The sequence below is a fragment of the Lycium ferocissimum genome, chromosome 3 (assembly GCF_029784015.1).
Source record: "Lycium ferocissimum isolate CSIRO_LF1 chromosome 3, AGI_CSIRO_Lferr_CH_V1, whole genome shotgun sequence".
Classification (NCBI taxonomy): Eukaryota; Viridiplantae; Streptophyta; class Magnoliopsida; order Solanales; family Solanaceae; genus Lycium; species Lycium ferocissimum.
Genome location: NC_081344.1, coordinates 64620684 through 64632529, shown reverse-complemented (window position 1 = coordinate 64632529; position 11846 = coordinate 64620684). Strand labels below are relative to the sequence as shown.

The window sequence follows — 11846 nt, the reverse complement described above, 5'->3', positions numbered from 1 at the left end:
ATGCGAATAAATTAAATTGTACATTTCAAACTCCAAAAACAATTTATGGAATTTTCAAGTGATAAATGTTCAAACTTCAATAGTCCTTTTTGGAGGTTAGGAATATTTTCGTCCAAATATTTTTCTTGTCAAAAGAGTAGCTAAATAAGTAGCTTTTGAAATAATGACTAATGTTTACAGATATTAAAATTAACTATTTACCAGTTTTACCCAATAGTTAGTATAACCAATCCCAAGAAGATATCTTCTTCGTCTCAATTTATGATATATCATTCGACTTGGCATAATTTTTTTTTTAATTTGTAATCTAAAAATGAAGAACTTAATTATTTGTGTGATTATAAATTATTTCATTCCGAATAAAAGAATCTTAAAGTTAAAGTAGATTTTAGCTATAAAAAAGTGATTCTTTTTGGACAAGATAGATTGGGACGGAATGTAGCATTCACCTGACAAATATCTTGGTACATGGGCCTATAGGCAGGCGTTTGCAAATTACTTTATCCAAACTGAAGCTTCCAAGAAAAGACCACAATCTGTGGCTATATATCATCTACATCCCTCCACTTCTTCATAAATTGACTAAAAATCATCCATCATCCTTTCTTTCATTCTTGCATCTAATCAAATTTATTCAATAGGTGATGTATTTTTGAGTTCCATAGGTGAAAAAAAGGCGAGCTAAATTCGAAACTAGAGAAAGCAATTCAAGAAATTAGGGTTTGTATTGTTATTTTCTCGAAATTTCATGCTTCTTCTAGCTGGTGTCTTGAAGAACTAGTTAAAATACTTAAGTTAAAGCAGATAATTTTGTGTATTTTATACAATCTCGATCTTCTCAAGTGCGAAAGCAAATTGGGTGTTTTGGTGAAGATTTGGGTATACAGAAAGGACGATTATTTGGGGTTTTGCGAGATGTTGCTGACGGGTATGATCTCTTAGTCCTTTCTAATTTGTGAAGCAAACTCATACAGAACTCCTCTAAACGAAGTAGTAATTCAGAAGCAGACCTTTCGGTTCAAAATAAGTGTCCACTTAGCTTTTAGCACACCTCTTAGGAAAATACTAACTCCTGCAGTAGGTATTTTGATACTATTAACTATTACACATTGGGATCTAGTCACTTAGCACTTAATAAGAGCAAATTAAAAAAGTAAAATTAATTCCTTCTTGATTATATAAGTGGATACTTAGTTTGAACCAAAATAAAAAGGTTAAGCGGACACTTATTATGAAGAACCGGTGGGAGTATATTCTATAGCTTCAATGTGCATATTTAAACTACTTAAATGCTTAAATAATTTAAGGTTGTTAAGAATAATAGCTAAGAGACCTAAAGTGAAGTGCTAGGAATAAAAAGTTTAAGTGTTGGCTTTTATTGTTGAGGACGTTATTTTGTTCCCGTTATTAGTTATTATTGTCGTTATAATGTTTCTTCTTTTGCTAACAATTTGTAGGCATGAATCTAAATTTATCGAGAATATTATAGAATAAGTCCTGCCAGAGGTGAACCAAACACCTCTATATGTTGCTTGGTACCCAGTTGGAGTATATACTCGTGTCAAAGAAATAGAGTTGTTATCGCAAAATGAATGTGTTGATGAAGTTCACATGATTGGTATATTTGGCATTGGTGGAATAGGAAAAACAACTTTGACAAAGGCAATCAAATTAATCAAGGCAAGACTCGGGTCTAAGAAGGTTCTAATTGTCCTTGATGATATGGACAGTGAAAGGCAATTAAAATCCTTAGCAAGAGAAAGAAGTTGGTTTGGTCCGGGTAGTTTAATAATAATTACAGCCCGAGACGAACATTTGATAAATGGGCTTAGAGCAAATGATGCCAATTCGAGGCTAGAAGAAGACCAGTTGGTTGCTATTTGATTGTTAGGATCGGAAGAAATGTGAGATTTTAAGGAAAGAAGAGCTACTTCTAATCGGGGGTTTAGTACCAAGATCGATAGAGCAATTGATGCGGTTTTCGGGTTTGGTCGACAGGGTATTTCACTAATATCTCAACTTTCTTCACGTGGAATCTCTCCAAATGTGTTTTCACATAGTCTGAAAGGAGAGGGCAATGGTGGAGGTATACTAGTTCTTGGTGTGATTTTGAATCCGAGCATCCTCAGCAAATACCTTTTTCCTCCCAATTCATCTCGGAGCTTCTTAACTATTATATCCCTGCTTTGGACCTCAACTTTCCTCTTTGTCAATGATTCGAGGATCAGTTCAAAAAACTTTAGTTTCAGACATTTCAGGTAGACACAAACAAACGCTCTTTCCAAAGTGTTGTCTGATCTGTTCATCATTGAAAATTCTCTTAGCTACGGGAATTGTGCAAATTGGGTTGTTATCCAACCTCTCTGCACTCGTAGCGGACACCCGCATCCGAGTCCGAGCAACTTAAGTAGTTATTGGAAAATGAATATGTAGATGAAGTTGACATGGCATTGGTGGAATAGGAAAAACAACTTTGGCAAAAGGTATCAAGAAGTCTGCGATGTTCTACAAGGAAATAAGGTCTGTAAATTCTTTATCTTTATCTTGATTATATTTTTTTAAAACTAATTTCATTTTTTATTTACTCCTCGTTTCTGTTGTCACCACGAGTTCAATACATTTGTGCTTCTTCTCTCGTTAGTAAATTGTTTCTAGAAATGAGCATTTGCTAAAGTCAAACCCATACTATCAAGGGTAAAACTATCAAATCAAAATTCACCTAGTATTTAACTATTATACAAATCAGTTTGCTGAACCATAGTTCTTATTAAATTTAATTAGTGTACTGGTGATAGACTATATTTCCAAGACTAGTTATTCAAATATGGTTAACTCTGTGTTCTTTTTTTCTGAATTAATTCATCATTTTCTTTTTTTGTATTCTATTTTTTTTAGTTAGTTCCTTTTTTTTTTTTTTTTTTTTTTTAATGTTGAATGATGAGTTCGTATGAACTCTCTATGCTTATATCCAATTGCGGAAATTAAGCTCGCTTGAAGAAATCAGGGATAACAACTTTAGAAAAGTACGGTATAGGGATACATATGGAACAACTATGAATTATTTCTTGAACTAGATATACGAAATATTCGATTATCAAGTTTCTGGATTCTATTTGCTCCCTTTGTTCACCTTCGTTTTAAAAAAAAAAAAAAAAAAAAAATACTATTTCTTATTGAATGGTGTTAGCTAGTATCTGAAAGAATCTCATCTTAGCTCTTTCAGAAATTTTACATTTTTTTGTTTGCCAAAGAGGATAATTAAATTGGTAGACGTTGTTTGCAGATCTTTCTTATGGTCTGGTACTGCAGAGATCACAAAAAAAAAAAAAAAAAAAAAAAACATTGGTTTCCTGGGCAAAAACCTGCCTCCCAAAGGCAGCAGGAGGGCAAAATGTGATGAATATTTGTCTTTGGAATAGAGCTGAAGTAATCAAACAACTTTGGGCAATTGCTAACAAGAAGGACTGCCTCTGGATTAGGCTGGTGCACAGCTATTATTTGAAGAATGAATCAGTGGACTCTCTCAACATCCCTGGTAATGCAACTTGGGTTATAAGAAAGATAATTGAGACTAGAAAGTTCATCCTCCAATCAACTTTCTCTTCAGGGAGCCTTTCATGCTAGGTTGGCAATTGGCATCTGATGTCAAGGGAATAAATTGTCAATCAAGAGCATGTTGTCACCCTGCTTCCAATTCATCCCAAAGTCCCATGGAACTCTCTCTCACTACAACCAAGCATTCAACCAAGACATATATTTACTTTGTGGTTAGCAGTGCAGAGAAGGCTAGCAACAGTGGATAAATTGCTTAGATTTGGTATCCATGTGCCCCTGAATTGTGTCTTTTGCAACTCTCCAGTTGAATCATTTGATCACCTATTCTTCTCATGTTCCATCTCTAAAGCACTATGGCAGAGACTTCTACTGTGGTTGGGCTTTCAGAGAAGTATTGGTTAGTGGCAGGAGGAAATACAATGGCTCTGTAGCTGGGTAAAAAAGAAAACTCGTAGAGGTGAGATCGTCTGCTGTGTATTTGCTATTGTGGATGCATCTATCTGGAAAGAGAGGAATGGCATCAGGTTTCAAAGAAGTGTTTATTGGTGTGACAGGCTGTGCAGGGAGATACATATCCACGTACAAGGCAGAATACTCTCAAAGTCGCAGGCTCCTTCAGCTCTTCTGAACGCCATGCCCTAAAGTCTGTTTTTTTTTTTTCCTGCTTGTATTGTTATTCTTATGCTCTCTGTAACCTTGTGTTGAGAGGGACCTGTTTACCCTCCATTTCTTTCTTCTAGTCTGTTAGTTACTTGTTGCTTTTGATAGGTATAGTATTGTTATCTAGATCTGTAGTTAGGCTCCTTGTAAGTTTGAGTCTTGGTCTTCATTTTTGAGAAACAGGTGGGAACTATTGCTTTGGTATTAATAAAATCCTTTTATTTACCCCAAAAAAAAAAAAAAATTAATTCTGTTTGTTTGACTTTCTATTTGTATATAGCATTTCTCACTCTAATTTTCTGGGACTTAAACATGGTCTTAAGGAACTTTTCGTTCAGGGTTCCAAAAAAGGTAGAAGCACCAAAGGTAGATCCATGGGCGTTAAAAGGTGCGAACTTGAGGGCCAAAGAATTTAAGAAAATGAAAAATCTTAGGGTGCTTAAAATCGACCAATAAAATATTAATGGAGATCTTGAGCTGTTGTCTAAAGTAGGCACCATCGTATTTTCCACCTGAGAAACTTGTATTTCTAAATATGCAAGAACTTGGCTTTAACTTTGCAGGTTTGTTACTCAATGTTACAATTTAATGTGTACTGTTATTGCAACTGACAGAAAGAAAATCTTACTTGAAGCTATATTTGGTTTACTTGTAGTGTTGCAAAAGTTTGAAGATGTTGGATCTCTCTGATTGCAAGCAACTCACTCCAAACTTCAATGGCTCACGAAGTCTAGAGACTTTGTTGTTCAAGGCTAGCGGAGATCCACAAGTCAATCGGAAATCTGGACAGACTAATTGATTTATGGATCTTCCGAGCAACATATGCCAGCTAAAATCCCTTAATCCCTGGACATTAGGGGCTGCTCATCTATACAACCGCTGCCAGTTGACCTTGGAGAGATGCGAAATCTACAATATCTTTTTGCACTTGATACGGGTATAAAACAATGGCTTGGATCTATTGAAATGCTACAAGATCTTGAAGTTTTGGAGGTGGAAGGTCATTATTTCCATAGCAATAATCTTGCATCTTGGTCTATTGAATTGCAGGAGTTAAATATGTATTCCAATACGATGGGATTCCAGATTGGCCCAACAATCAAGGAACAACTTCATCTCTCTGCTTAACTATGGAGTATCAAGTTTTTAGAAATGATTGTCTCGTGTGTTCGCAAGTTTGTCAACGTACGCTTTTCTAGTGGTGCGCAAGGCTTCTGCTGCTGTACTATTGCCGATATAGAGACAATGGTGTAATGCCTACTGCACAAGTAGAACTGTCATGTGTACTCTACAGATGTTACTTACAAGAACCTTTTGATGGCCAGATGAATTCGCTATGTGCCCGTAACTCCACACAAGGGATTGTGATCCTCTGTCTTCATTTTTAAGTATCAATTTTGCAGTTGACTTAGTCATGTATATCATATTTTCTTTAGTATATTCCTGTTGTTTAAGGGTAGTAGCTATTATGAGTTATGACGGAGGTACTTGTTCATTTGGCCAAGCATAGGCCACTGCAACTCTCATTTTTCGTTGTAGTCTTTTCACTCTTTGGAGTTGAAGGAAGTCGGTGATCATAAGCTTGATATTTTACTAATATTTCTTGACTCTTGTTCTTGGTGTTATTGTTACTAGTATTTCCTTTGGCAACTCCTTGATCAACCACGAATATGGATCATTATATATGTAATTTGATTGTTGGCTATGTCTTCATTTTTTCTTTTACGTTTTTCATTCTTTTGTTGGAGACTCATTTAGTGATCATTTGTATACATCCTTTTTCTTGTTCTTTACTGCAGTCATCAAATTGACTCTTATTTCAATACTACGAATACATTTCAATGAGTTTCTGAAGAGGCAAGTGCAGATATATATCTTTGCTTGGAGGACCCTTTATTTTAAGAAGGGATAAAGCCTTCATTCCCCCCCGAACTATATCCAATTCTTCTGACACGCCTTACCTTTCGCGAATTCCTATTACCCCTAAATTTATTTAAACGGAATAATTACCCCCCCCCTAAAAGTCACGCCCACTCTCGTATGGGAGAGTGACATACACTCTCCTTGCCACATGTGTATTTATTTGTTTTCTTCTTTTTTTTTAATTTTTTATTACGTGTCAATTTTTTAAAATAAAAATAAAAAACTGAATTTTCATTAAAAAAAATGAGTTTTAAAACCCGTCTTTTTTTTTAATTTGAAAATTTGATTTTTTTTAAACCCATTTAAAAAAAAAAAACATGGATTAAAAAACTGAATTTTCTTTTAAAAAAAGGATTTTTAAAACCCTTTTTAAAAATAAAAAAAATTGAAAATTTGTTTTTTTTTTTAAAACCTGTTTTCGAAAAAGAAAAAAAAAACTGAAAAATGATATTTTTTTTTAAATATGGAAAAATGGATTTGTTAAAAATATGGAAAACTTGATTATTTTTTTAAAATGTCTTAAAAAATCTTGATTTTCATGATTTCATTTTCTTAGGACACTTTTATTTTTCAAATAAAATGCGGAAAAGTGTTTTTCTTGCCAAAATGTGAAAAAAAGCTGAATTTTTATAAAATTTTGAAAAAATTAATTATTTTCTTAACATGTGAAAAACCCTTTTTTAAAACTAAATGTGGAAGACTAGATTTATTTTCAAATTTTAAGAAAATGCAGATTTTTAAGAAAAAAAAATTAAGTTTTCCCTTTTTTTACGTTTTCACTCTCTCAAAGAGAGTGAAACACACTCTCTTTGCCACGTCGGCGTTTGGGGGTAATTATTCCGTTTTAAATAAGTTTAGGGGGGGAATAGGGCCCAGGGAAAGGTAAGGTGTGTCGTAGCAAATTCGGGTATAGTTCAGGGGGGTAATGGTGCCTTATCCCATTTTAAGAATATCCAAAGTTTATAAATGATTTTAAGTTTAGCTGCTTCGAAAATAAATTATACTAGCAGGTGTGGTTGCAAAAACTTCAGATATACGCATCTGAAGTTGGACTTGCCAAAATTATTTAGTCAAATGAATCGACATAGTGCAACTCGAACTCAAATATACAAATAAATTGGGGGATTGCAACTCGAACTCAAATATACAAATAAATTGGGGGATTAAAAATTATGTAAAATGGAATAATGTAAGTTAATAACTTGAAAGAATACTTTAATCTCCAATTTTTTAAACCAAATAAAAAAGGATGAAATTTTGGATTGTGTTGGGTAAATTGAATTATGACCTATTTAAGGGTCAAAAATACCCCTGAACTATCCGAAATAGACCACATATACCCTCCGTTTGCATTTGGGACCATATATATCATAAAATGGGCGTTTCAAAGACGATACATATTCAAGTTAACAGTTAGTTATATAATAACGGGGAATATCATATCGTTTAATCGCTCAAAGGACCTATACATACCTTATGTTAACAGATTTGGTTATATAATGACGGGGCGGTCCATGTGGAAAAAAAAAAATTCCACATGGACATCCACGTGGAAATTGGCAGTCCCTCTCTTTAGGAATAGTGATTGCAAGTTTAGCTTTAGGCTTTAATTCATATTCCATTATAGTCCATCACTGTTCTCTTGGATTGGTTTATTTTGTTGATGCTTTCAATTGAAATTTAGTTAAGAAATGAGGCATGAGAAATGATGTAAAAGATGAACAATTATACGAAAGACTACATTTCATGTGTACAATGTTGGGTAGAGTATTGACACTACCAAGGCTGCTCTGTACCTTCATCAGATGCTGGCATCTGATTGGTGTCCTTATGCTCTCTATATATGTAATAATGCTGTGTTTTAATCCTAACGGGTCATCTTCATATGTGATTCTAACTGAATTTTCAGATTGTAAATATTGTTTGGTGGATTTTATATGTTCAGTTTCTTCATTTTGTAGTGGGTCATCAGTTCAATCTTTATGTCACTTTTTCTGTCGTGCTTCTTGCTTTTTTGCTGGTCATGAGAGCACAGGCGAGGAATCACATACACTAATTTTAGCTTGGAGAATCAATGGGGAAGATGGATTTGAAAATTAGGGTTCTAATTTGGAGTTGGGTGTAGAAGTGTGAAATGAGGGGTAAAATAATTTTACCCCTTTAATTAGATGATAGGTGGGTCGCGTTATTAGCTTAGGTGGATGTCCATGTGGAGTTTTTTTTTCCACGTAGCATATAACCAAGTTTGTAACATGAGGGGTATATGTGGTCCCTTGGAGTGACGGCGAGGGTATATTTGGCCCCAAATGAAAACGGAGGGTATATGTGGTCTATTTTGGATAGTTCAAGGGTATTTTTGACCCTTTTCTTTTTAACTTATTTTGAACTAGCACAAAATTTGAACCAGCACACAATAGGGACAGAAGTGCAAATGACCCATAACTGCTACTCCATCCGATTAATAATAAAGTGTCCACTTAAAGTGTGTTTGGTAGGGAGGAAAACATTTTTCAAAAATATGTTTTTCAATTTTTCCATGTTTGATTTGTCAAAATGTCTTGAAAAAAATTTTCTCTAGGAAAACAAATTCCTTGTGTTAAACCTTGGAAATTTCCGTTAACGTACAATAAATAGACTAACGAAGGGCACGACGTATACGATGTTTTGATAAGCAAGAAATAGCATTTGATGGTCCTAATTGAGGTTTCAAAGACATTCGAAGTAAGAGAAGAAAGGTTGCCAAGAGAAGGCAAGACATACGATAAATATCGAAAAGGAAATTACGAGTAACAAGTTAACGATGTTTTGGAGAAGAGCCATAACGTCCTTAGATTGCTAACGAACAGTTAAACAAGTATCGAAGGTTCCATGGGATTGGAAATCAAACGAACGACGGAGATCATTTCGGGGATAAGGGGGTTATACGACCAACTTATATGGTCCGTATAACGTTATCGGTCCGTATAAGGTCCGTATAACACTTGCGAGAGATGGTGATTGCTTAGTGGTAAACCACGACCACTTATCACGGGCCGTATCAATGTTATTAAGTGCCGTGGAAGACCCGACGGCAGCTGAGTAAGTTCAATTATATAAATGTGATCCCCTTACGCCTAATTTCATTTCCCACGCTATCTCTCTCAAGACCTCTGAAGGTTCACATACTTCATCTACAAGAAAACAAAGGAAAACAAAGATCAATATCAAGAATTCAAGTGAACCAAGTGTATGAAACACGTCAAAGTTCATCCAAGCCAAGAAATTTCAAGGGAAGTGAACTAGGGTTTTTGGTGCGAAGAGTATTTCCACTCGAGGCTTATTCTTCCATTATCTAAGGTAAGTTTTATGGTATTTCCATGTTGTTTGAGGTGTTGGAAAGTCGAAACACTTGGATTGTGAAGGAAATAGGAAATGGATCATAATATGAAATGAATAGTGTAATTTGTTGAGTAATAGCTTAGATTGAATCATGATTATTGAGATGTTATGATTGTAAGTATGTCCATGAATGACATTTAGAACATGGGATAAGCATTATATGTGTAAAAGAACGCGATAGTGAACTATGATCATGATTATGGGAGAATTAAAGTGAAATTGTGAAATGTGAGTAATGTAGATGAATGATGATTGTTGCTTATGATATTGTGAATGTTGTTAGGGATGTTTGGGAGTTGATATGGAATATGGGAAAGGCTTGTAAACAAAGGAATGCTGCCCAATTTTCTCTATTTAGTAAGTACATTTAATAGTTTTATCTAAATGTTAATATGAATTCCACCGCGAAGGTAAAGACATGAGCATTAAAAGGAGAGCATTCGAGTGATAGAATAGCTAAAGGAAAAAGGTATGTGAGGCTAGTCATTTTCTTTCCTAAGGCATGAATCTATGGCGTACTTTCTCCATCTCCTTGAATATCCTACGTTCGGAAAAACTAAGAGTCTATGTTCGTGAATAGCCATATGGGATAAGAGATACGTTACGAATACGATAATGATGATGATGAGCTTAAGTCTAAAGATTCTAGAGTCCATGATATGATGTTCTTATAAAGCTAATGATGCTATCTATAATCCATTGATGTTGTTTCGTATACGCGCTCGCATATATGCTAATTCCTTCAAGGTGAGCGGATTGCTTATAAATGCTCCATAATGGAATCGGGGGTCCACGACATATGTTACCTAACGTAAGAGTCTGGTTGTCCTTGAGTTTCTATATGCATGCGTACGTAGTGAGTATATGATGATGATATTACACGCGCCTATATGACCGAGCGGGCGAGCACGCTAAGGCGGGGCGGCGTATCTGCCCAGTATACACAGATAGCGGGCGTAGGCGCGCTAGTGGGCGGCGTGAGATGGTACCCGGGACACGCGCCGGGAGGGCACGGGGCGCGCGAGCTATTGATTATCGCACGCGTGCTATGTAATCGGGCTTATACATATGTGCATCGCTGATATGATGATTATGAAGTAAGCCGAGCGTTATTTCTTTTATAATTGACGGTCGGTTATAGGTTGCTCTTTTATTTGATGCTTCTTATTTCTTTAACGTGTTATTATTGTTTATGCGTTACATACTCGGTACAACGTTCGTGCGACGTCCGTTTTCTTTGAACGACGTATTTCGCACCCACGGAGGTAGACGAGGAGGTGATCCGGACTCGTAGGAGCTATTGGGCGGCTTGAGCACTCCATTGTCCGGAGGTGCCATTGATTATTCTTTTGGTGTGTGTGTATATACATATATATATATATATATATATATATATATATATATAGCAGAGAGCTCGTAGATACGTATGTGTGTGGGTAGTATGGTCTCGCGGTATATATATATATATATATATATATATATATATATATATATATATATATATATATATATATATATATATATATTATTTGATAGCGAGAAGGGCTTATGTATATAAAGTGAATATGTTTGAATGAAAATAGTTTTCTGGTTTATGAGCATAAGGAAATATGAATGAACGCGGGATGAGTAATAGAATGAGTGGTGCTCGGTGGTTAGCTGAATTTGCCGTCGTATTACAATCTGGGTCGTGACACCTTGAAACTGACCTTTTTAATGGAAGTAAAGAAAACAAGTTCCACAGCTAACATTGCAAGTTCATTATATATCCTCACCCACCCAACACCCCCAACTCCTATCCCTTGACCTTCCCACACCCCGCCACCCCCGAACCCCCACTCTCTACCCCTATACACCACCCAAACTACCCCCACCCCACCACCTAACCACTCACCCCCCACGACCCCTACCTCACTGAAAGCCCACTAACCACCCCTCTTAACCCCCACCCCCGCTACTCTCCCTCCCCACCCCTACTCCTATCACCACCTACCCCCCGAGCCCTACATCTCACCTCCATACCCCACTCCCACTGACTTTCAACGAAACTAAGTGACTTTTGAAAATAGTAACTTTCAAAAATAGCAACTTTACAAAAGTAGCCTCTTTTTAAAAATATTAGTTGCGAAAAGTAGCTACTTTTCAAAAATAGTCATTTTGTAAAAGTAGTCACTTAAGAAAATAGTCACTTTGTAAAAGTAATCACTTTTAGAAAATAGCCACTTTGTGAAAGTAAATACTTTTTGAAGAAGTCAATTTTCATAAATAGTCATTTTCTGAAAATAGTTACTTTTAAAAACTAACTACTTTGCAAAAGTAACTATTTTTAA

General features: G+C 35.5%; 1 long non-coding RNA gene across 1 annotated transcript; it reads left to right on the top strand.

The window, feature by feature from the left end:
• The first annotated feature begins 491 nt into the window (after window positions 1-491).
• On the top strand, window positions 492-3310 carry LOC132050394 (uncharacterized). The gene is made up of 3 exons (XR_009413403.1): window positions 492-928; window positions 1458-2520; window positions 3284-3310. It is a non-coding gene; the product is annotated as an uncharacterized LOC132050394 (long non-coding RNA).
• The last annotated feature ends 8536 nt before the right edge of the window (window positions 3311-11846 follow it).